Here is a 23,839-nt window from a genome sequence, read left to right as displayed (position 1 = left end):
CAGTAATTTTCTGTGTTTAGCATTTTAATATTATTTTTCTTATGGTTTATGAAGAAATTTAAGAAGTATTACCATAGAAATCAATTGCATTGCTTTCAAAATTAAAGGTCCATTCATTTTATAACCATCCTTCTGTCATCCCTCCTAATTTAATGGGAACAGAAAGTCCTTGAATAAAAAAAAAAAGCTGTGGTATTTTAAATCTGAAATTAATTAAAAAAAAAACTGTTAAGTTACTTGAGGGCAAGGCTTACCTGCCTTTGTGTCTGCGGTTCATAGCATAATACCTAAGGTGCGGTAAGCATTAAGTAAATTAGGAATGAGTAATATTCAGTAGTTTAACTTCTTTAAGGAATGTCATGCAATAGTTAAGTGTGATGGGAAAAATAAAGAAACGTCAGGGTTAACAAATTGAAGCAGATGGCAAGACAAATGATAAATATTTGTTAGTTTTCATTTCACTATAGTATATTTTCAGTTTTAGATGTAACAACACAGAGTTCTTGGCAGTTGTCTCATGATTGTCTCAACTGACAAACCATTGATGTTCTTATTAATTTATATGTTAGTAGGACAGGCTAATGGCACCCCACTCCAGTACTCTTGCCTGGCAAATCGCATGGACGGAGGAGCCTGGTAGGCTGCAGTCCATGGGGTTGCTAGGAGTCGGACACGACTAAGTGACTTCACTTTGACTTTTCACTTTCATGCGTTGGAGAAGGAAATGGCAACCCACTCCAGTGTTCTTGCCTGGAGAATCCCAGGGATGGGCAAGCCTGGTGGGCTGCCATCTATGGGGTCACACAGAGTCGGACACGACTGAAGCAACTTAGCAGCAGCAGCAGGACAGGCTAAAATAGGATCATGATTTTCCTTTTAAATTTTTTTCAGCTTTATTTAGATAGAATTGACATATAGTATATGTAAGTTAAAGGTGTACAATGTAATAATTTGATGTATACATACACTGCAAAATGATTACCATAATAAGGTTAGTTAATACAACCATCACTTCACATAGTAACAGTTGTATATGTGTGTGTGTATATGTGGTGAGAATGTTTAAAAATTTACTCTTAGCAACTTTCAAATGTACAAAACAGTATTATTAACTATAGTCACCATGTTGTATATTACATCTCCAGAATTTACTTTATAACTAGGAGTTTGTACCTTTGACTGCCTTCATCAATTTCCCCTATCCCTCAGCCCCTGCCTCTGGCAGCTACCAATCTGTTTGGGGTTTTTTGGAGGGTGGGGTTGTTTAAGATTCCACATATTAGGGAGATCATATGGTATTTATCTGACTTAATTCACTTAGCAAATTGCCCTCAAGTTCCATCCATTTAACATAAGGCAAGACTTCCTTTTTTTTATACAGGTGAATAATATTCCTTTGTGTTTATATATAACACATCTTTATCTATTCATGCATTGATGGACACTGAGGTTGCTTTCCCATCTTGACAGCTGTAACTAATGCTGCAATGAACCAGGGGGGTGCGTATATCTTTTTGAGTTAGTGTTTTTTGTTTTCTTCAGATAAATAGCCAGAATTGTGATTGCTGAATCATATGGTAGTTCTATTTTTAATTATTAGGGGAACCTTTATATTATTTTCCATAGTGGCTGTACCAGTTCATGTTCCCACTATAATGAACAAGTGTTCCCTTTTCTCCATGTTCTTGCCAGCACTTGTCATCTCTCCTTCTTGACAATATTCTAATAGCTGTGAGGTGAGCTCATCATGGTTTTGGTTTTCATTTCACAATGAACCTTTTCACATTCCTGTTGGCCATTTATGCCTTCTTTGGAAAAACATCTATTCACATTCTTTGCCCATATTTTAGTTGGATTGTTTGTTTTTGTTCTGTTCAGTGGTTTGAGTTCCTCTATATTTTGGCTATCATTTTGCCTTTTCGTACTGTTCAAAGAGAAACTCCCCAGGTCAGTAGGTGCCCAATATGCTACTGGAGATCAGTGGAGAAATAACTCCAGAAAGAATGAAGGGATGGAGCCAAAGCAAAAACAATACCCAGCTGTGGATGTGACTGGTGATAGAAGCAAGGTCCGATGCTGTAAAGAGCAATATTGCATAGGAACCTGGAATGTCAGGTCCATGAATCAAGGCAAATTGGAAGTGGTCAAACAAGAGATGGCAAGAGTGAATGTCGACATTCTAGGAATCAGTGAACTGAAATGGACTGGAATGGGTGAATTTAACTCAGATGACCATTATATCTACTACCGCGGGCAGGAATCCCTCAGAAGAAATGGAGTGGCCATCGTGGTCAACAAAAGAGTCCAAAATGCAGTACTTGGATGCAATCTCAAAAATGACAGAATGATCTCTGTTCGTTTCCAAGGCAAACCATTCAATATCACAGTAATCCAAGTCTATGCCCCAACCAGTAACCCTGAAGAAGCTGAAGTTGAATGGTTCTATGAACACCTACAAGACCTTTTGGAACTAACACCCAAAAAAGATGTCCTTTTCATTATAGGGGACTGGAATGCAAACATAGGAAGTCAAGAAATACCTGGAGTAACAGGCAAATTTGGCCTTGGAGTACAGAATGAAGCAGGGCAAAGACTAATAGAGTTTTGCCAAGAAAATGCACTAGTCATAACAAACACCCTCTTCCAACAACACAAGAGAAGACTCTACACATGGACATCACCAGATGGTCAACACGGAAATCAGATTGATTATATTCTTTGCAGCCAAAGATGGAGAAGCTCTATACAGTCAGCAAAAACAAGACCAGGAGCTGACTGTGGCTCAGACCAAGAACTCCTTATTGCCAAATTCAGACTTAAATTGAAGAAAGAAGGGAAAACCACTAGACCATTCAGGTATGACCTAAATCAAATCCCTTATGATTATACAGTTGAAGTGAGAAATAGATTTAAGGGCCTAGATCTGATAGAAAGAGTGCCTGACAAACTATGGAATGAGATTCGTGACATTGTACAGGAGACAGGGATGAAGACCATCCCCATGGAAAAGAAATGCAAAAAAGCAAAATCGCTGTCTGGGGAGGCCTTACAAATAGCTGTGAAAAGAAGAGAAGCGAAAAGCAAAGGAGCAAAGGAAAGATATAAGCATCTGAATGCAGAGTTCCAAAGAATAGCAAGAAGAGATAAGAAAGCCTTCTTCAGCGATCAATGCAAAGAAATAGAGGAAAACAACAGAATGGGAAAGACTAGAGATCTCTTCAAGAAAATCAGAGATACCAAAGGAACATTTCATGCAACGATGGGCTCGATAAAGGACAGAAATGGTATGGACCTAACATTAGCAGAAGATATTAAGAAGAGATGGCAAGAATACACAGAAGAACTGTACAAAAAAGATCTTCATGACCCAGATAATCATGATGGTGTGATCACTCACCTAGAGCCAGACATCCTGGAATGTGAAGTCAAGTGGGCCTTAGAAAGCATCACTACGAACAAAGCTAGTGGAGGTGATGGAATTCCAGTTGAACTATTCCAAATCCTGAAAGATGATGCTGTGAAGTGCTACACTCAATATGCCAGCAAATTTGGAAAACTCAGCAGTGGCCACAGGACTGGAAAAGGCCAGTTTTCATTCCACTCCCAAAGAAAGGCAATGCCAAAGAATGCTCAAACTACTGCACAATTGCACTCATTTCACACGCTAGTAAAGTAATGCTCAAAATTCTCCAAGCCAGGCTTCAGCAATATGTGAACCGTGAACTTCCTGATGTTCAAGCTGGTTGTAGAAAAGGCAGAGGAACCAGAGATCAAATTGCCAACATCTGCTGGATCATGGGAAAAGCAAGAGAGTTCCAGAAAAACATCTACTTCTGCTTTATTGACTGTGGCAAAGCCTTTGACTGTGTGGATCACAATAAACTGTGGGAAATTCTGAAAGAGATGGGAATACCAGACCACCTGACCTGCCTCTTGAGAAATTTGTATGCAGGTAAGGAAGCAGCAGTTAGAACTGGACATGGAACAACAGACTGGTTCCAAATAGGAAAAGGAGTTCATCAAGGCTGTATATTGTCACCCTGTTTGTTTAACTTATATGCAGAGTACATCATGAGAAACGCTGGACTGGAAGAAACACAAGCTGGAATCAAGATTGCCGGGAGAAATATCAATAACCTCAGATATGCAGATGACACCACCCTTATGGCAGAAAGTGAAGAGGTACTCAAAAGCCTCTTGATGAAAGTGAAAGAGGAGAGTGAAAAAGTTGGCTTAAAGCTCAACATTCAGAACACGAAGATCATGGCATCTGGTCCCATCACTTCATGGGAAATAGATGGGGAAACAGTGTCAGACTTTATTTTTCTGGGCTCCAAAATCAGTGCAGATGGTGACTGCAGCCATGAAATTAAAAGACGCTTACTCCTTGGAAGGAAAGTTATGACCAACCTAGATAGCGTATTCAAAAGCAGAGACATTACTTCGCCAACAAAGGTTCGTCTAGTCAAGGCTATGGTTTTTCCAGTGGTCATGTATGGATGTGAGAGTTGGACTGTGAAGAAGGCTGAGTGCTGAAGAATTGATGCTTTTGAACTGTGGCATTGGAGAAGACTCTTGATAGTCCCTTGGACTGCAAGGAGATCCAACCAGTCCATTCTGAAGGAGATCAGCCCTGGGATTTCTTTGGAAGGAATGATGCTAAAGCTGAAACTCCAGTACTTTGGCCACCTCATGCGAAGAGTTGACTCATTGGAAAAGACTTTGATGCTGGGAGGGATTGGGGGCAGGAGGAGAAGGGGACGACAGAGGATGAGATGGCTAGATGGCATCACTGACTCGATGGATGTGAGTCTCAGTGAACTCTGGGAGTTGGTGATGATGGACAGGGAGGCCTGGCGTGCTGCGGTTCATGGGGTCGCAGAGTCGGACACCACTGAGCGACTGATCTGATCTGATATTTTGGCTGTTAACCCCTTATCAGATACATTGTTTACAAATATTTTCTTCCAGTCCATAGGTTGCCTCTTCGTGATCACTTTTTACTATACAGAAACTTTTTAATTGGATTTAACCCCATTTATTTTTGCTTTTGTTACATCATTGACAAGACCAATATCAAGATATTGATGCCAATATCAAGTGTTGTATTAAGAAAATGATGGTTTCAGGTCTACATTTAAGTCTTTAATCCAGTTGTTATTTTGTATGTGGCATAAGAAAGAGGTCCATTTTCACTTTTTTTGGATGAGAATATCCAGTTTTCCCAGCATTATTTATTGAGGAGATTATTTTTTCTCCATTGAGTATTCTTGGCTCCCTGGTCAAATATTAGTCAGCCATGTATGCACAGGCCAATAGAACAGAACTGAGAGCTCAGGAATAAACCTGTGTGTCAGTTTTTATGCCAGTATGGTTTCTTTCTTTCTGGATTGCTTTGGCTCTTTGGGGCCTTTTGTGCATTCTTAAAGCTCAAGTGAGCTTCTTGCAGGCAGCATTTCACTGGATCTTCTTCTTTAATTTATTCACCCACTGTATCTTTTGACTGGAGAATTCAGTCCATTTACATTTAAAGAAATTATTCATAGGCAAGGACTTACTATTTCCATTTTGTTCATAATTTTCTGTTTTGTAGATCTTTTGTTCCTTGCTTCCTCTCTTGATATCTTCCTCTGTGATTTGATGACTTTTTTATACCAATACACTCAGACTCCTTTACTCAGTCTTTTTTGTGACCACTACAGATTTTTTTCCTATGGTTCCATGAAACTTACATAAAATGTATTTGTAATATTCTATTTTTAAGGTGATAATAACTTCAGCAGCATACAGAAACTTTGTACTTTTATATCTACCCCACCATCCATTGTGTTTTAGGTTACTGATGATACCATTTACATCTTTTTATTATATATAGTAAGTCCCCTACATTCAAACGAGTTCTGTTCCAAGAGCACATTCATAAGTCCAATTTGTTCATAAGTCCAACAGAATTAGCCTAGAATATCAAAGTAACACAGTAGGGTATATAGCACTTACTGTACTAGGTTTATAATACTTTTCACACAAATACATAAACACACACAAAAAAGAAAACGTTTTTAATCTTACGGTACAACACAGTACCTTGAAGAATATAGTAGTATCAGCTACATCACCACTGCTTTTACACTTGCTTCTGGACATCCTGGGCTTGAAATAAAGATAGTGTGCTACTTACTGTATTCTGTACAGTACTGTACAGTAAAGTAGAAACACAACTACTTGTAGAGGATACATGCACAGGACAGTGTACACCGGACACATGAACTAACTTACATGACTGGACATGCAGATGCACGTTCACATCTTTGAAAGTTTGGGACTTACTGTGCCCAATAACAAATTATTCTACTTATGGTTGCTTTTAATGCATTTTAACATTTAAAGTAGAGTTGCATGCAAATTATGCACCACCAATACAATGTTAGAGAATCTGACTTTGACCATGTGTTCACTATTACCAGTGAGATTTACACATTCATAGGTTTTTGCAGTGTTAAATTAGCATCCTTTTTTTTCCACTGCCCACCAAGTTCCCTGGCCAGACAGGGCTACCAGCACAGCTCTGCAGATGGAAAGAGCCTCTGGCTGCAATCTCTGATCAGTTGTAGCTGCAAAGAGGAATGTGTTCTGCCAATATCTGATTGATGGTTACTGTAAACCTGGCCCCCCTTCTCCATGTCTGAGTCTCCATGGTCAAGTCCCACAGATTTCCCCAGTGATCCCTGTGAGGGGAGACCCAAGTGGACTTTCTGGGAAGCACCCTACAGTGCTAGGGGAGCTGAATTTTTACTTTGGGGTCCTTCTCCCTTTTCCCCTACGCCCCCAAAAAGCTATAGGCCCAGGGGCCATCTCATGTGGCCCTGTAAGTGTGCAGAGAATGGGCAATGCAGTTGGAGTGTAGACCTTCTTCTTACCTTTGTAATGCTTTCCTTCTTGGTCTCTGTGGGTCCAAGGGGGTGCTCCCACCTCACCCCCTGGGTTCTGGAATTTTCACAATAGTAACTTGTTTAAGTACCTATCTTGTGAGGGGGATGACTTTGGGGACAACCTACCTTGACATCTTGATCCATGATTTTCTTACTTTCAGTTCAGACTGCTGAAGCTAAAGAATCCCTTGATCAACATGCCTTGAGTCAAATCATGATTTCTTGATTTCCATTTGCCTGTTGTTTCCAAATATGAGAAACGCTGAAAGTTTTGCCTTGTTTTTATATTTAACTTACTCTTAGAATCTTACAATTAAAAAAAAAATTATGGCAGTTTGATCTCAGTTGCAAAGAAGGAAACTTTTTACACTGAAAAAAATCTTCCATTTGCTTGCAAAAACACTGTATAAGATGGTTTACATCCATTGGTAAAGGGTCACAGTTTCTATTCTGTATGTGTGATGTCACCAAAACACTAATTAAGTCCCAAAATATCTGAATAAAATATATCCTGTTCCTCATGCAGGAAAAAAAGAGGCCTTGAGACTATCTTGACTTTCTTAACCATTTTGTTTTACTATTTATAATTGTGTTAGAAGTTCATTACTTAATGTCAAAATAAAGTCAATTAGTGCTTTTTAAGCATTGTACATCAAAGTAATACCTCTTTAAATATAAAACTCATAGACTTATTTCAAAGGATGAATAGCTAAATTAGTAGTTCCTTTATCATGTGGTTGGAAAATAGGGAAGTAAATTGACTAAATAGAGTTAGTATGTTCAGATACATTTACTTTCAGTAATAGAGCTGCTGCTGCTAAGTCGTTTCAGTCGTGTCTGACTCTGTGCGAGCCCATAGACGGAAGCCCACCAGGCTCCCTCGTCCCTGGGATTCTCCAGGCAAGAACACTGGAGTGGGTTGCCATTTCCTTCTCCAATGCGTGAAAGTGAAAAGTGAAAGGGAAGTCGCTCAGTCGTGTCCGACTCTTAGCGACCCCACGGACTGCAGCCCACCAGGCTCCTCTGTCCATGGGATTTTCCAGGCAAGAGTACTGGAGTGGGGTGCCAGTAATAGAGCTAGGGAAAAAAATTCTGATCATCTCAGAAACATTAGTAAATATTTAGTAGATAGAAAAAGAGCGAAATATAACTTTAGGTATGTTTCTGGGAACTCTAAATAAAATTATATTTGAAGCTTCTGAAACCAATAACTTCATCCTTTACAATCTCTTCTACTCATTTTTACTCTTACTTGCCCAAAGATTTTGCTTTTACTTGGTTTGAATGGTTTTAACACATGTCATTGAACATATCAGTAGGTATTAACTCTTAATTGCATTTTCTCGTGCTGTAACAAAATCAGTTACTGGTTTTATATATCATGTAAATGATACAGTTAAATTGAATTTATTGTTTACTAGTTTATTATTTCATTTTAGCATTTAATTTCTGTTTTTACATATGGAATCTTGGATATTTCCCAATAGTGTCATCATGAGAAAATCAGCTAATGTCATCTGAATTCTTTGCATACTTCTTTCCTCCCAAAACCTGTCTGTAATGACTTCTAGCGATTCAAAAATACAGTCAGAGTTGTGAAGAAGGGCGCAAGACAGCATACTCAGAATGTTCCATTGTGCACACATGCGCTTAGCATATTAGGACCACAACGTTTGGGGACTGGAAGATGTTTAGAGATCACTGGACTCAGTCCTCTGATTATCTAAGAAAGCCTGCAGAGGATCTGCAGTTGATTCAGTTATAGAATTCTTAAATGATGAATCTAGAACTCGAACTTCATTTCTTTGGGACTTAAACCCAAAGTCCAAAAACATGAAATCCGGAGCCAGGCAGCTGGAATTTCTCCAACCCATGCTTCTACTGGTGCATCTAAAAGTGGAGGAGCCTCCCACAGGCAGCACGGACAGTTACAGATAGGGACACCTGGCACCTCGAAACCAAAGGAAGCTATAGAAAGCACAAAGCAGTGAGGCTCACATGTGGTCTGCACACTCCTAGTGAGTCCTCCAGCCCCACTGAGTCAGTCCTTCTCTGGCCTGGCTCCTAAAATGAATGTACTTTTATCCCCAGCCAGGCCTTCAGGATTGGAGGGGCCATGAGAAAAGGGTCAAGGGTGTGTGTGTGTGTGTGTGTGTGTGTGTGTGTGTGTGTGTAGTGTGTGTAAGACTGAGAGGCAGGTAGGCTAGTTCCACTTAATTTTTAGTGCTTCATCAAGGAATTACTGAAGTATCAACCCTTGAATGCATGTCATTTTAATATGGTTTGTGGCAAAATGGGAGATGCGCATAAAAGAATTCTGTTGTACCTCAAAATCGGAAAAGGCAATGGCACCCCACTCCAGTACTCTTGCCTGGAAAATCCCATGGATGGAGGAGCCTGGTGGGCTGCAGTCCATGGGGTCGCTAAGAGTCGGACATGACTGAGCGACTTCACTTTCACTTTTCACTTTCCTGCATTGGAGAAGGAAATGGCAACCTACTCCAGTGTTCTTGCCTGGAGAATCCCAGGGACGGCGGAGCCTGCGGGGCGGCCGTCTATGAGATTGCACAGAGTCGGACACGACTGAAGTGACTTAGCAGTAGCAACAGTATCGGTACATCAAAATATGGAGATTGTCTCAAGGAAAAGCACATATGAGAGCTGAACCCATTGCTTTTTTCATGGAACACTAATTAAAATAATGACTGAGAGAGAAACTGTGGGTCTTCAGACTTGAGTATTTGGCAGATAGGTTTTCAAAAATGAACACAGTAAGCCTGTCACTTTAAGAAAAACAATTGAAAGTACTTGTTACCAGTGATAATGTTAGATATTTCAAGCCAAATTCAGAATTTTGGAAACCTGTATCCACCATCATGAGCAATACTTAAAAGATTTTTCTGGTGAGATGAGATTGGTAATGATCTTAACCAATGTGAATTTTTTTTTTAAATATTGTATAATGAAATGTCTTACCACTTGGAGGATCTTCATAACTCAGTGAGTCAGTATTATTGAAATGAACAATGCATGCTTTTAAAAAAATATCATCCATGGATAAGAAAACTTATTCCAAGTGTAAGATGGACCAATGGATTCTAACACATTATTGATCAGAGACATATTAATACATCTTTTGTTACCCAAATGTTACTGACCAGAGGCGTATCAATACATTTTTAGAGACTGGTATATTATTAACTGTATCACCACGCAAAGTTGTTAAAGCTTAAAATTAATCAAGAGTTTATTATACAGCTTATGATTGTCATTGCTCACATTTTGCTCCATTAGGTTTTTTAAATTTATTTTTAATTGAAGGATAGTTGCTTACAGTATTGTGTTGGTTTCTACCAAGCGTCAACATGCATCAGCCATAGGTTTACTCATGTCCTCCATTAGGTTTTCATTCCAACATTGTTTATATTATAAATGCAAGGTTTTTAACCATAAAATTTTCAAAAATGATGCATTGTGAAATTTTGAGTGAAGAATTTTTCAGTGAATTTTATGCCGATACTTTCTTTGGTTGTCCAAGAGACATATATACCAGTGTCTTAGAAAGATGATAGTTCCTCAGAATATAGTTCTGATACAGACAGTGTGAATATTAAATCAATAAAAAGACAAAAAACCTTAGTGATTGATTCTGATATAGAAAGTGAAAATGAAACAGTGATGGAGAATGCTATTTTGGTTCTACAAAAGAGTGGATTGAAGAGAACATTTCATGAAAATTAGAAAACTTTACAGCTGTGTCAGTGTAAAGTAACTATTGGATGTAATAACCAACAAAGTGTTAGTAAAATACCAGAGTTAATTTTTGGTAATGACTTTTTCGAGTCGGTTGCTTCTCAAACAAACTTGTATCACCAACAGAATGAAAAACCATATTAAAAGTATAAGGCTTTAAAATGGACTGATATAACCAGTGGTGACATGAAAAAGTTTCTTAGATTAATTATTTTGATGGGACAAATAAAGCCACCCTGGAAAGAATATTGGTTGACTGATTCCTTATTTGATCTTTGAAAGATTTATGATGAGAAGGTTTGAACAAATAATGACATTTCTTTACTTTAATGGTAACTCAGAAACTCCACTTCCTGGAGACAGAATTTCAATAGTCAAACCTCTTTTGGATTATTTTCTACCAAAATCTCAATATATATATATATACACACACACACACACACACACACACATACATACATACATACCCAAACAAGAGCTTGATGAGGCAGTGATAAAGTGGAGAGGATCAAAAACCTATAATCCTGGAAAACTTACAAAACTTGGAATTTTGGTCAGGAAGTTTAGTGAAAGTGAAAGCTGGATATATATGCAACCTTGAGATTCACACAGGTATAAGAAAGAAACTGTAGGAAACAGTATTATTGGGCCTACAACCTTATCTTGGTTCTTGGCACTATATTTACCAAGACAATTATTATATTACAACAGTGTGTCCATCTGAAATATTGTTGAAAACTAAAACCAAAGTCTGTGGAACTATAAGAGAGAATCTTGTTTCTACAAACCAATTGAAGGAGAAATCTTAAAATCTACAGAGAAGAGAAATGACATTTTTACAGAAGGGAGAAGTGATTGTTCTTATATGGAAAGACAAGAGGCTAGTCAGCATGGTGACTATTCATGACGCCTCCATAGCATCGACAAGAACGGGAGACAGGAGGACTGACCATCACATAACTAAGCCCACTTGTATATTAGGGTTTAATAAATATATGAAAGAAGTTGACTGATCCTATCAATACCTGGCAAACTACAATGTCCTCTGGAAAACTCAAAAATGGTATTAAAAAGTGGGTTTATATTTGAGTAATTGTGGTTTATTCAATGCATTTAAAACTTACTGTAGCCTTAATGCACAGAATAAAGTGACAGTTTTTGTTAGCGGTAGCTAGAGAATGGGTAACTGACCATTCTGGTGACTGTAGTCCCACACCTAGTCCTTCTTGTGGCGTTTCTAAAAAAACTCCTGACAAAGACCTACCTTGTCAACTACCAGATGAAATAAACGAACATATCCTAGAGGATATAGTACTCACAGGACTAAAAGAACAAAATGCTGCCAGAAAGTGTAGGGTCTGTTATGCCAGGGAAAAGTGCATTGCAACACAGTATATTTGTAATAGATGTTCTATTCTGCCTGCTATACTGCCTGTCACATTCTAAAGAAATATTAGAATGCTTTAGTATAAGACATGTACAGAGTTTCAAATAACTACATTAAGTGCAAAATAAGTTGTTGATATTTACTCAAACATGGGTGTTTCATTATTATTTATGTAACAAATCATTGGCCACAGGCATTAGTTTCTGCAAAAATCCCCTGATCAATAATGTGTTAAGATTAAAGTATGTGAAAAGTTCATTGATATGATTTCAGATTCTAGATTGCAATTAATCTTTAAGAAACTAGTCAAGTTTGGGTGTAATATCAAAGAAAAATATTCTCAGTTATCTGGAAAGACTGTTAAAACACTTCTTTTCCAATTACATTGAGTTCAGATGTTCCTCATATGTACATTTCAACCAAAACAATGTATTATGACCAATTCAGCTAGAAGCAGATGTGAGAATTCAATTGTCTTGTTATACCAAACATTAAATTAAAAGATGCTTGCTCCTTGGAAGAAAAGTATTGACAAACCTAGACAACATATTAAAAAGCAGAGACATTACTTTGCCTACAAAGGTCTGTATAGTCAAAGCTATGGTTTTTCCATAGTCAGTCATGTACAGATGTGAGAGCTGGACAATAAAAAAGGCTGAGCACTGAAGAATTGATGCCTTTGAACTGTAATGCTGGAGGAGACTCTTGAGAGTCCCTTGGATAGCAAGGAGATCAAACCAGTAAATCCTAAAGGAAATCAACCCTGAATATTCATTGGAAGGACTGATGCTGAAGCTGAAGCTCCAATATTTTGGCCACCTGATGCGAAGAGCTGACTCATTAGAAACGACCTGATGCTAGGAAAGATTGAAGGCAGGAGGAGAAGGGGACAACAGAGGATGAGATGGTTGAATGGCATCGCCGACTCAATGGACATGAATTTGAGCAAGCTCCAGGAAATGGTGAGGGACAGGGAAGCCTGGTGTGTTGCAGTCCGTGGGATCACAGAGTCAGACATGACTGAGTGAATGAACAACAATACCAAACATTGAAGAGATTTCCTAACGTAAAGCACTGCTTCCTTTTAAATTTATTTTAGAAAATAGTATATTTTAGGTTTCTTATTATTTTTAAATGAAGTAATAGAAATTTAAAATTTCTCATACAGTAATAATCAATAAATATAGCCCAATAAATCAAAGCTGAGTGGAGGTTCTCAATAATGTTTTTAAGAATATAAAGGGGTCCTGAGACTAAAAAGGTATAAGATAGATTAAGAAGACATAGAATTTATGTCAGTATTAGCACCAAAGCAACACTACATTATAGCCTTGCCAGCTGAATGATATTCCTGACTATTTGAAGAAATGTTCATTTTTCTATAGTTTTTTATTGTTTAAGAAATTAAGGAAGCATATAGAAACCTTTAAAAGGAAACTGTCAAATTGTTTGAAGCTCTTAGGATACTTTCAGTTCTGAATAACAGAATATCTGACTTACCTGGTTTAAATAAGGTAATTTATCTTTCTGTTTCACTGAAAGACCACAGATGGGGCAGCCTCCAGAGCTGCTGATGTAGAAGCACCCAGATTCTTTCCATTTTTCTGCTCTCCCGTCTTCAGACTGGCAGCAAGATGGCTGCAGCAGGTCCAAGGACGAGTCAGAAAAAGTAGTGTATGAGGGAGGAGAGGGACGTTTTCCCTGTGACTCCTCCTCAGGAACAAGGAGTCAGAATCTGCCCAGTGGACTTCTTCTCAGGCCTTGATGGCCAGCATTGGGTCACATGCCAGTCCCTAAACTTGTCACTTCCAGGGCCCATGGGCTTACTGTGACTGGTGTAAAATAACCAGTTGGGGGACATGGATATAAGGAAGTTATCCACAATGACTTAGTTATTAAAAACAAAACAAAATCCTTTTGTACTTACTCAGTTAACTGGAAATGTTCACAGGTGCCCAGTAAGACAGGCAGTGTGAACCAGTGAGAGAATGCTAAGCCTGAGAATCTGGAGCCCTGGAGCCTGGTCCCGCAGCTGGCACTGTTGAGGAATGGGTCCGTCCCTGTCAGGACCCTGCTCCCTCTGTAACATGAGGGCGTGGACCAAGCACTGGTTCTGATGTCCTCGGATTCATTGGTTTCTTTATTCACTCACTCACTCCTTCATTCAATGGCTTTTTTCACAGAAATAGAACGAAAAGTTTTTTAAATTTGTGTGGAAGCATAAAAGACCTCAAATAGTTGAAAGCAATCCTGATAAAGAAAAATGGAGCTGGAGGAATCAGGCTCCCTGACTGCAGACTATATTACAAAGCTAGTTATGGTACTGGCACAAAAACAGAAATATAGATCAATGAAACAGGATAGAAAGCCTGGAAATAAACCCACACACACCTCTGGCCAATTAATCTGTGACACAGGAGGCAAGAATATACAATGGAGGAAAGATAGTCCCTTCAATAAGTGGTTCTGGGAAAACTGGAGAGCTACATGTAAAAGAATGAAACTAGAATATTCCCTAACATCTTACACAAAAATAAACTCAAAATGGATCAAAGACCTAGATGTAAGGTTGGACACTATAAATCTCCTAGAGAAAAACATAAGCTGAAATGTGGGACCTAATTAAACTTAAAATCTTCTCTACAGCAAAGGAAACCATAAACAAAAGGACAGCCCTCAGAATGGGAGAAAATATTTGCAAATAAACCAACTGACAAGGAATTATCCTCCAAAATATATATCAGCTCATGCAGCTTTATATCAAAAACAACACCAACCAACCCAGTCAAAAAATGGGCAGATCTAAATAGATAGGTCTCCTAAGAAGACATATAGGAGAAGGCAATGGCACCCCACTCCAATACTCTTGCCTGGAAACTCCCATGGACGGAGGAGCCAGGTGGGCTGCAGTCCATGGGGTCTCTAAGGGTCGGACACGACTGAGCGACTTCACTTTCACTTTTCACTTTCATGCATTGGAGAAGGAAATGGCAACCCACTCCAGTGTTCTTGCCTGGAGAGTGCCAGGGACGGGGGAGCCTGGTGGGCTGCCGTCTATGGGGTCGCACAGAGTCGGACACGACTGAAGCGACTTAGCAGCAGCAGCAGCAGCAAGAAGACATATAGTGGTCCAAAAAGCACATGAAAAGATGTTCAACATCACGAATTATCAGAGACATGCAAATCAAAACTACAGTGAGGTATCACCTCACACCAGTCAGAATGGCCATCATCATAAGGTCTGTAAGCAATAGGTACTGGAGAGGGTGTGGAGGAAAGGGAACCCTTCTACACTGTTAGTGGAAATGTAAATTGGTACAATCACTATGGAGAACCAGTATGGAGGTTCCTTAAAAAACTAAAAATAGTACTGCCATATGATCCAGCAGTCCACTCCTGGGCATATGTCTGGACAAAACCGTGATTTGAAAAGATACATGCACCCAATGTTCATAGCAGCACTATTCACAATAGGCAAGACATGGAAGCAAACTAAATGTTCATTGAGAGAGGGATAGATAAAGAAGGTGTGGTACATATATATACACACACACACAATAGAGTAATACTCAGCCATAAAAAAGAATGAAATAATGCCGTTTGCAGAACATGGATGAACCTAGAGACAGTAATACTACAGTAAGTCTGATAGAGAAAGACAAATATGTGGTATCACTCATATGTGGAATCTAACTTTTTAAAACAAGATGCTAGTGAACTTACTTACAACACAGAAACAGATACCAAAAACAAACTTATCGTTACCAAAGTGAAGTGAAGTCGCTCAGTTGTGTCTGACTCTGCGACCCCGTGGACTGTAGCCTACCAGGCACCTCTGTCCATGGGATTTTCCAGGCGAGAGTACTGGAGTGGGTTGCCATTGCCTTCTCCAGGGGATCTTCCCAACCCAGGGGTTGAACCCAGGTCTCCTGCATTGCAAGCAGACGCTTTACCGTCTGAGCCACCAGGGAAATCGTTACCAAAGGGGAGGGATAATTCAGGAGCTTGGGATTAACATACACTCACTACTATGTATAAGATAGATAACCAGCAAGAACCTATGTAGAACACAGGGAACCTCCAATATTCTGTGATAACCTATGTAAGAAAAAAAATCTGTAAAAAAATGAATATATGTATTTGTATAATTGAATCACTTTGCTATCCACCTGAAACTAACACACCATGTAAATCAACTATACTCCAATAAAAATTTTTATCTATTTGGCTGTGTTAAGTCTTAGTTTCAGCTCATGGGTGCTTCATGCAGGGCAGGAGTGGGGGGAAGCGCACGGATTCTATTCTTGTGGCACTGGCTCTGTAGTTGCAGCCCATGGGCTCAGTTGCTGCTCAGCATATGGGATCTCAGTTCCCCACCCAGGGCTGGAGCCCATGTCCCCTGCATTGGAAGGCAGATTCTTTACCAATGAACAACCAGGGTAGTCCCTACAGTAAAGTTTTTAAAATATACAGAGTGCTTACTCTATTGCAGAAGTCACTGGGAAGAATACAAATATGCACTAGAATGTTGCCCATTTAATCACAACAGATGTTCTTCCTCCTATACTACACACACTGATAGCCCCAAACTGTTTTCACTCATAGAATAAATTGTTTACTGCCTTCGGCAAATAGCACTTGCCACAAAGCTCATTAGCCAGCAGTTACATCATGAAAGTTCTCTCTCATCTTATTGAATTATAAACGATATTCAGAAGTGAGGACATATCCTCACAAGTATCTTCTGCAGAAGATAAGTCTTTGTCTCAGGGAAGATGCTCATGGGCCTATCTGTGATTGTTGCAGTTCCCTCAGTATCAGAAAGGGTGTGATGCAGAGAAATAGGCTGTTAAGAGAACACAAAGACAGCCACGAGAAATGAGACCGTTTTCTCTGAATACCCACAGGCACACTTAGGTTTTATTTTTCAGATAAGATGCTTAGAAAGGCTTTATTTAAAGCCTTTATTTAAAGCTGCTAAACATTTGCAGACTTTTCTCATGTGCAGGGCTGGTTAATTTTTCATGTTACATGAAGTGTTGAGATAGCTGGGAGAATTTATCTCAGAGCTTAAAATCATGTGATCATTCCCTCAAGTAATGTTTGAATTACTGTCAGGTGAAGCAGGACTTTTTCAAGTTGTTTTGGGATCAATAAGTAGAATATACAGATAGGAAGATTTAGGGTCACAGAATAGAAAATCTTTCCAGAAATTAGAGCTATCAACATTGATATGTAAACATTCCATTATTAAAAGTCACAAATTCTATCACTGAAAGTCCTCAAACAGAGGCTGGATAACCTTCTACCAGCAGTGTAGTGGAGAATTTTTTCATATAATCTGAGTTTAGATAAGATTATTTGGAAGGAAGGTCATCTCTAGGATTCTGTAATTATTATCACAGCCATCAGACATCTGCTGATGGCTGTACTGTCTGATAGCAGAGAGTACATGATTGATTTATTCACCACATTTATTGAGCACTTATATGTCACTCTTCTAGACACTGAAGATACAGTAAAGAACAAGACTGACAAGGTCTCTCAAGGCACTAATGTTCTAGGGTAGGCAGACAAGTACTGAACTAATAACAAAACAATTTCATGTTAGGATACATGCCTTGCAGAATACAAACCAGGATGATGGAAGAGAGTGGTTGGGCAGGGAACGGTTAAGAACCATTTTAGATTAGGCTTTGAGGGAAAGTCTTTTTGAGGAATTGAAGTTTGAACTGAGACCTAAATGCAGGGGAGGCATCTGTCCTGAGAAGACCAGGGAAGAGTGTTCAAAGCGGAGAGACATGTGTGGAAGACCAGAGCAGGAACAAGCTTGGCATACAGATGGCCAGTGGGCACATGGAAAGATACTCAGCATCAGTAATTATTAGAGACATGCAAATCAAAACTACATTGAGTTATCACCTCATACCAGTCAGAATGGCCATCATCAAAAAGTCTACAAATTATAAATGCTGGAGAGGGTGTGGAGAGAAGAGAACCCTCCTGTACTGTTGGTGGGAATGGACTTTGGTGCAGCCAGTATGGAGTTTCCTTAAAACACTGAGAGTTGCCATATGATCCAGCAACCCCACTCCTGGGCATATATCTGGAGAAAACCACACTTTGAAAAGATACATGCACCCCAGTGTTCACTGCAGCAGTATTTACAGTAACCAGGACATGGGAACAGCCAAATGTCCATCAACAGATGAATAAATAAAGATGTGGCACATATATACCATGGACCGCTGCTGCTGCTAAGTCGCTTTAGTCACATCCGACTCTGTGCGACCCCAGACATAAAAAAGAATGAAATAATGCTATTTGCAGCAACATGGATAGACCTAGAAATTATCATGTTAAATAAGCGAGAGAAAGACGTATCATAGATCACGTATATGTGGAATCTAAAGGAATGATACAAATGAAATTATTTACAAAATAGAAATATAGAAAACAAACTTACAGTTACCACAGGGGAAAGTGGGAGGGGGGATAAATTAGGAGTTTGGGATTAACAGGTACACACAGTTATATAGAGGGCTTCCCAACTGGCTCCGTGGTAAGGAATCTGCCTGCCAGTGCAGGAGACTTGGGTTCGACCCCTGGGTAAGGAAGATCCCCTGGAGAAGGAAATGGCAACCGGCTCCAGTATTCTTGCCTGGGAAATCCCATGGACAGGAGGAACCTGGTGGGCTACAGTCTGTGGGAGTCACAAAAGAGTAGGACACAACTTAGCGACTAAACAACAACTATTATATATAAAATAAATAAGGTCCTCCTGTATGGCACAGGAAACTATATTCAATGTCTTGTAATAAACTATAATGGAAAAGAATCTGAAAAAGAATATCTGCGCATGTGTATAAACTGAATCACTTTGCCATACACCAGAAACTAACATTGTAAACCAACTATACTTCAGTTTTTTAAAAGCATATAGATTAAAATACAGTAAAAATACTGCATTAAAAAAAGAAGCAAACAGTCAAGTGACGAAGCACAGAGGGTTGTGCTTTGGGATGGAATAAGGCATAGATAGGGGCCAGATCTCACCAGAGCTTAGCTGTTACTTATCCAGTGAGAAGCATGGGGTGTAGGGGTGGCCGGGGGATATTTTCAGTGAGTGGCATGCTCTGATGCTGTATCTAAAAGGTGACTATGTGTGCTTTCTAGAGGGTGAATTGTAGGGGCCAGGGATGTAAACAAAGAAGGGAACAGGAGGAAACTCAAGAGAAGTGTGGTCTCACAGAAGCCAAAAGAAGAAAATATTTCAGAAAGGAAAGAGTGGGCAGCAGTCTTGAATAGGGAAAAATTATTGAATAGGGAAAAATTATCAGGGAGGTATTGATGGCCTTGATGAGCAATTGTTTATGGGTGGTAGCTTTGCAAGCCCTCTTCAGTGAATTTAGGAAACATTGGGAAGTGAGTAAGAGAACATAGGGAGAAGAAACCATTCATTCAAAAATGCTGCGGAGGGGTGCTGAGAGGTAGGACTGCCTTTGGAAGATATAAAGTCAAGGCCTCATTTCTAAAATAGGAGCTACTACAGCAGCTGCTCCATGTGCTGACAGATGGGGGTCAGCAGAGAGGCAGACTCTGGGGATGCTGGTAGTTAAGTGCAGGAGAAGGCTCCTCAAAGGGGGACTGTGAACTGTTTTGCCTTGTTATTGAAGTTGAAAATGGCATTACCTTTATTGATTAGTTTATAGTTTTTGGAATGTTCTTATATTAAGTTGAACCATATGAAGTTACCAGTATGCATACATTTTGACCTACAGAAACATCTGTGGCAATATCAGATCAGATCAGTCGCTCAGTCGTGTCCGACTCTTTGCAACCCCATGAATCGAAGCACGCCAGGCCTCCCTGTCCATCACCAACTCCTGGAATTCACTCAGACTCACGTCCTTCGAGTCAGTGATGCCATCCAGCCATCTCATCCTCTGTCGTCCCCTTCTCCTCCTGCCCCCAATCCCTCCCAGCATCAGAGTCTTTTCCAATGAGTCAACTCTTCGCATGAGGTGGCCAAAGTACTGGAGTTTCAGCTTTAGCATCATTCCTTCCAAAGAAATCCCAGGGCTGATCTCCTTCAGAATGGACTGGTTGGATCTCCTTGCAGTCCAAGGGACTATCAAGAGTCTTCTCCAACACCACAGTTCAAAAACATCAATTCTTTGGCGCTCAGCCTTCTTCACAGTCCAACTCACATCCATACATGACCACAGGAAAAACCATAGCCTTGACTAGACGAACCTTTGTTGGCAAAGTAACGTCTCTGCTTTTGAATATGCTATCCAGGTTAGTCATAACTTTCCTTCCAACAGTGGCCACAGTACTGGAAAAGGTCAGTTTTCATTCCAATCCCAAAGAAAGGCAATGCCAAAGAATGCTCAAACTACCGACAGTTGCACTCATCTCACACGCTAGTAAGCTTCAGCAATATGTGAACCGTGAACTTCCAGATGTTCAAGCTGGTTTTAGAAAAGGCAGAGGAACCAGAGATCAAAAGACGAGAAAGCGTCTTTTAATTTCATGGCTGCAGTCACCATCTGCAGTGATTCTGGAGCCCAAAAAAATAAAGTCTGACACTCTTTCCACTGTTTCCCCATCTATTTCCAGTGAAGTGATGGGACCAGATGCCATGACCTTAGTTTTCTGAATGTTGAGCTTTGAGCCAACTTGTTCACTCTCCTCTTTCACTTTCATCAAGAGGCTTTTTAGTTCCTCTTCACTTTCTGCCATAAGGGTGGTATCATCTGCATATCTGAGGTTATTGATATTCCTCCTGGCAATCTTGATTCCAGCTTGTGCTTCCTCCAGCCCAGCATTGCTCATGATATACTCTGCATATAAGTTAAATAAGCAGGGTGACAATATACAGCCTTGACGTAATCCTTTTCCTATTTGGAACCAGTCTGTTGTTCCATGACCAGTTCTAACTGTTGCTTCCTGACCTGCATATAGGTTTCTCAAGAGGCAGGTCAAGTGGTCTAGTATTCCCATCTCTTTCAGAATTTTCCCCAGTTTATTGTGATCCACACAGTCAAAGGCTTTGGTATAGTCAATAAAGCAGAAATAGATGTTTTTCTGGAACTGTCTTGCTTTTTTGATAATCCAGTGGATGTTGGCAATTTGATCTCTGGTTCCTCTGCCTTTTCTAAAACCAGCTTGAACATCAGGAAGTTCACGGTTCACATATTGCTGAAGCCTGACTTGGAGAATTTTGAGCATTACTTTACTAGCGGGTGAGATGAGTGCAATTGTGCGGTAGTTGGAGCATTCTTTGGCATTGCCTTTCTTTGGGATTGGAATGAAAACTGACCTTTTCCAGTCCTGTGGCCACTGCTGAGTTTTCCAAATTTGCTGGCATATTGAATGCAGCACTTTCACAGCATCATCTTTCAGGATTTGAAATAGCTCCACTGGAATTCCATCACCTCCACTAGCTTTGTTCGTAGTGATGCGTTCTAAGGCCCACTTGACTTTACATTCCAGGATGTCTAGCTCTAGGTGAATGATCATACCATTGTGATTATCTGCGTCGTGAAGATCTTTTTTTGTACAGTTCTTCTGTGTATTCTTGCCATCTCTTAATATCTTCTGGTTCTGTTAGGTCCATACCCTTTCTGTCCTTTATTGTGCCCATCTTTGCATGAAGTGTTCCCTTGGTATCTCAGTTTTCTTGAAGAGATCTCTAGTCTTTTCCATTCTGTTGTTTTCCTCCATTTCCTTGCATTGATCTCTGAGGAAGGCTTTCTCATCTCTCCTTGCTGTTCTTTGGAACTCTGCATTCAGATGCTTATATCTTTCCTTTTCTCCGCTTTTCACTTCTTTTCTTTTCACAGCTATTTGTAAGCCCTCCCCAGACAGCCATTTTGTTTTTTTTTGCATTTCTTTTCCATGGGGATGATCTTGATCCCTGTCTCCTGTACAATGTCAGAAACCTCCGTGCATAGTTCATCAGGCACTCTGTCTATCAGATCTAGTCCCTTAAACCTATTTCTCATTTCCATTGTATAATCATAAGGGATTTAATTTAGGTCATACCTGAATGGTCTAGTGGTTTTCTCTACTTTCTTAAGTCTTTTTTAAGTCTGAATTTGGCAATAAGGAGTTCATGATCTGAGCCACAGTCAGCTCCTGGTCTTGTTTTTGCTGACTGTATAGAGCTTCTCCATCTTTGGCTGCAAAGAATATAATCAATCTGATTTCAGTGTTTACCATCTGATGATGTCCATGTGTAGAGTCTTCTCTTGTGTTGTTGGAAGGAGGATGTTTGCTATGACCAGTGTGTTCTCTTGGCAAAGCTCTATTAGCTTTTGCCCTGCTTCATTCCGTACTCCAAGGCCGAATTTGCCTGTTACTCCAGGTGTTTCTTGACTTCCTACGTTTGCATTCCAGTCCCCTATAATGAAAAGGACATCTTTTTTGGGTGTTAGTTCTAAAAAGTCTTGTAGGTCTTCATAGAACCGTTCAACTTCAGCTTCTTCAGCATTACTGGTTGGGGCATAGGCTTGGATTACCGTCATATTGAATGGTTTGTCTTAGAAATGAACAGAAATCATTCTGTTGTTTTTGAGATTGCATCCAAGTACTGCGTATCGGACTCTTTTGTTGACCATGACGGCTACTCCATTTCTTCTGCCCACAGTAGTAGATATAATGGTCATCTGAGTTAAATTCACCCATTCCAGTTCATTTTAGTTCACTGATTCCCAGAATGTCAATGTTCACTCTTGCCATCTCCTGTTTGACAACTTCCAATTTGCCTTGATTCATGGACCTAACATTCCAGGTTCCTATGCAATATTGCTCTTTACAGCATCAGACCTTGCTTCTATCACCAGTCACATCCACAACTGGGTATTGTTTTTGCTTTGGCTCCAACCCTTCATTCTTTCTGGACTTATTTCTCCACTGATCTCCAGTAGCATATTGGGTACTTACTGACCTGGGGAGTTTCTCTTTCAGTATCCTATCATTTTGCCTTTTCATACTGTTCATTGGGTTCTCAAGGCAAGAATACTGAAGTGGTTTGCCATTCCCTTCCCCAGTGGACCACATTCTGTCAGACCTCTCCACCATGACCCGTCCATCTTGGGTGGCCCCACATGGCATAGCTTGGTTTCATTGAGTTAGACAACGCTGTGGTCCATGTGATCAGATTGGCTAGTTTTCTGTGATTATGGTTTCAGTGTGTCTGCCCTCTGATGCCCTCTTGCAACACTTACCATCTTACTTGGGTTTCAGGGACCTTAATATATCAGAGGAATTCATGCATTTGAATGTCTATGGCTGCTAAACTCTTTTTAAGATACTGTTGATTTCATCAGATCCACTAGATGAGAAAAAGTATATAGTGTGTACACAGACACATATATGCTAAGTATATAGATATATTTAATAAATAATATTTATATGTAACATTTATACTTATATGTATTAATATATACAAATGTTTTCTTTAAACATAATGCTGAGGAAAGGGCTATGTGTGTGTATATATATATTTCAACACTCCCCACAAAGTGATATATACTTCAAATGAGTCCATGGGACCTCATTTTTACAATGTCCTTTCCACTGTGCAGACACTAGAACAAAAGTATAGTTGATGAGTATTTAGGGTGCTATCGGAGAAGACAATGGCAACCCACTCCAGTACTCTTGCCTGGAAAATCCATGGATGGAGGAGCCTGGGAGGCTGCAGTCCATGGGGTCACACAGAATCAGACACGACTGAGGTGACTTAGCAGCAGCAGTAACA

General features: G+C 39.7%; 1 protein-coding gene across 3 annotated transcripts in view; it reads left to right on the top strand.

Annotated features, from left to right (window-relative positions):
- FIG4 (FIG4 phosphoinositide 5-phosphatase) overlaps positions 1-23,839 on the top strand; it is a 173,608-nt gene that overhangs the window by 129,267 nt on the left and 20,502 nt on the right. The window lies entirely within an intron of this gene.

This window comes from Bos mutus, chromosome 9 (genome assembly GCF_027580195.1).
Source record: "Bos mutus isolate GX-2022 chromosome 9, NWIPB_WYAK_1.1, whole genome shotgun sequence".
NCBI classification, from domain to species: Eukaryota; Metazoa; Chordata; class Mammalia; order Artiodactyla; family Bovidae; genus Bos; species Bos mutus.
The sequence above is the reverse complement of the archived record's forward strand: the minus strand, read 5'-3'. Positions and strand labels throughout refer to the sequence as shown.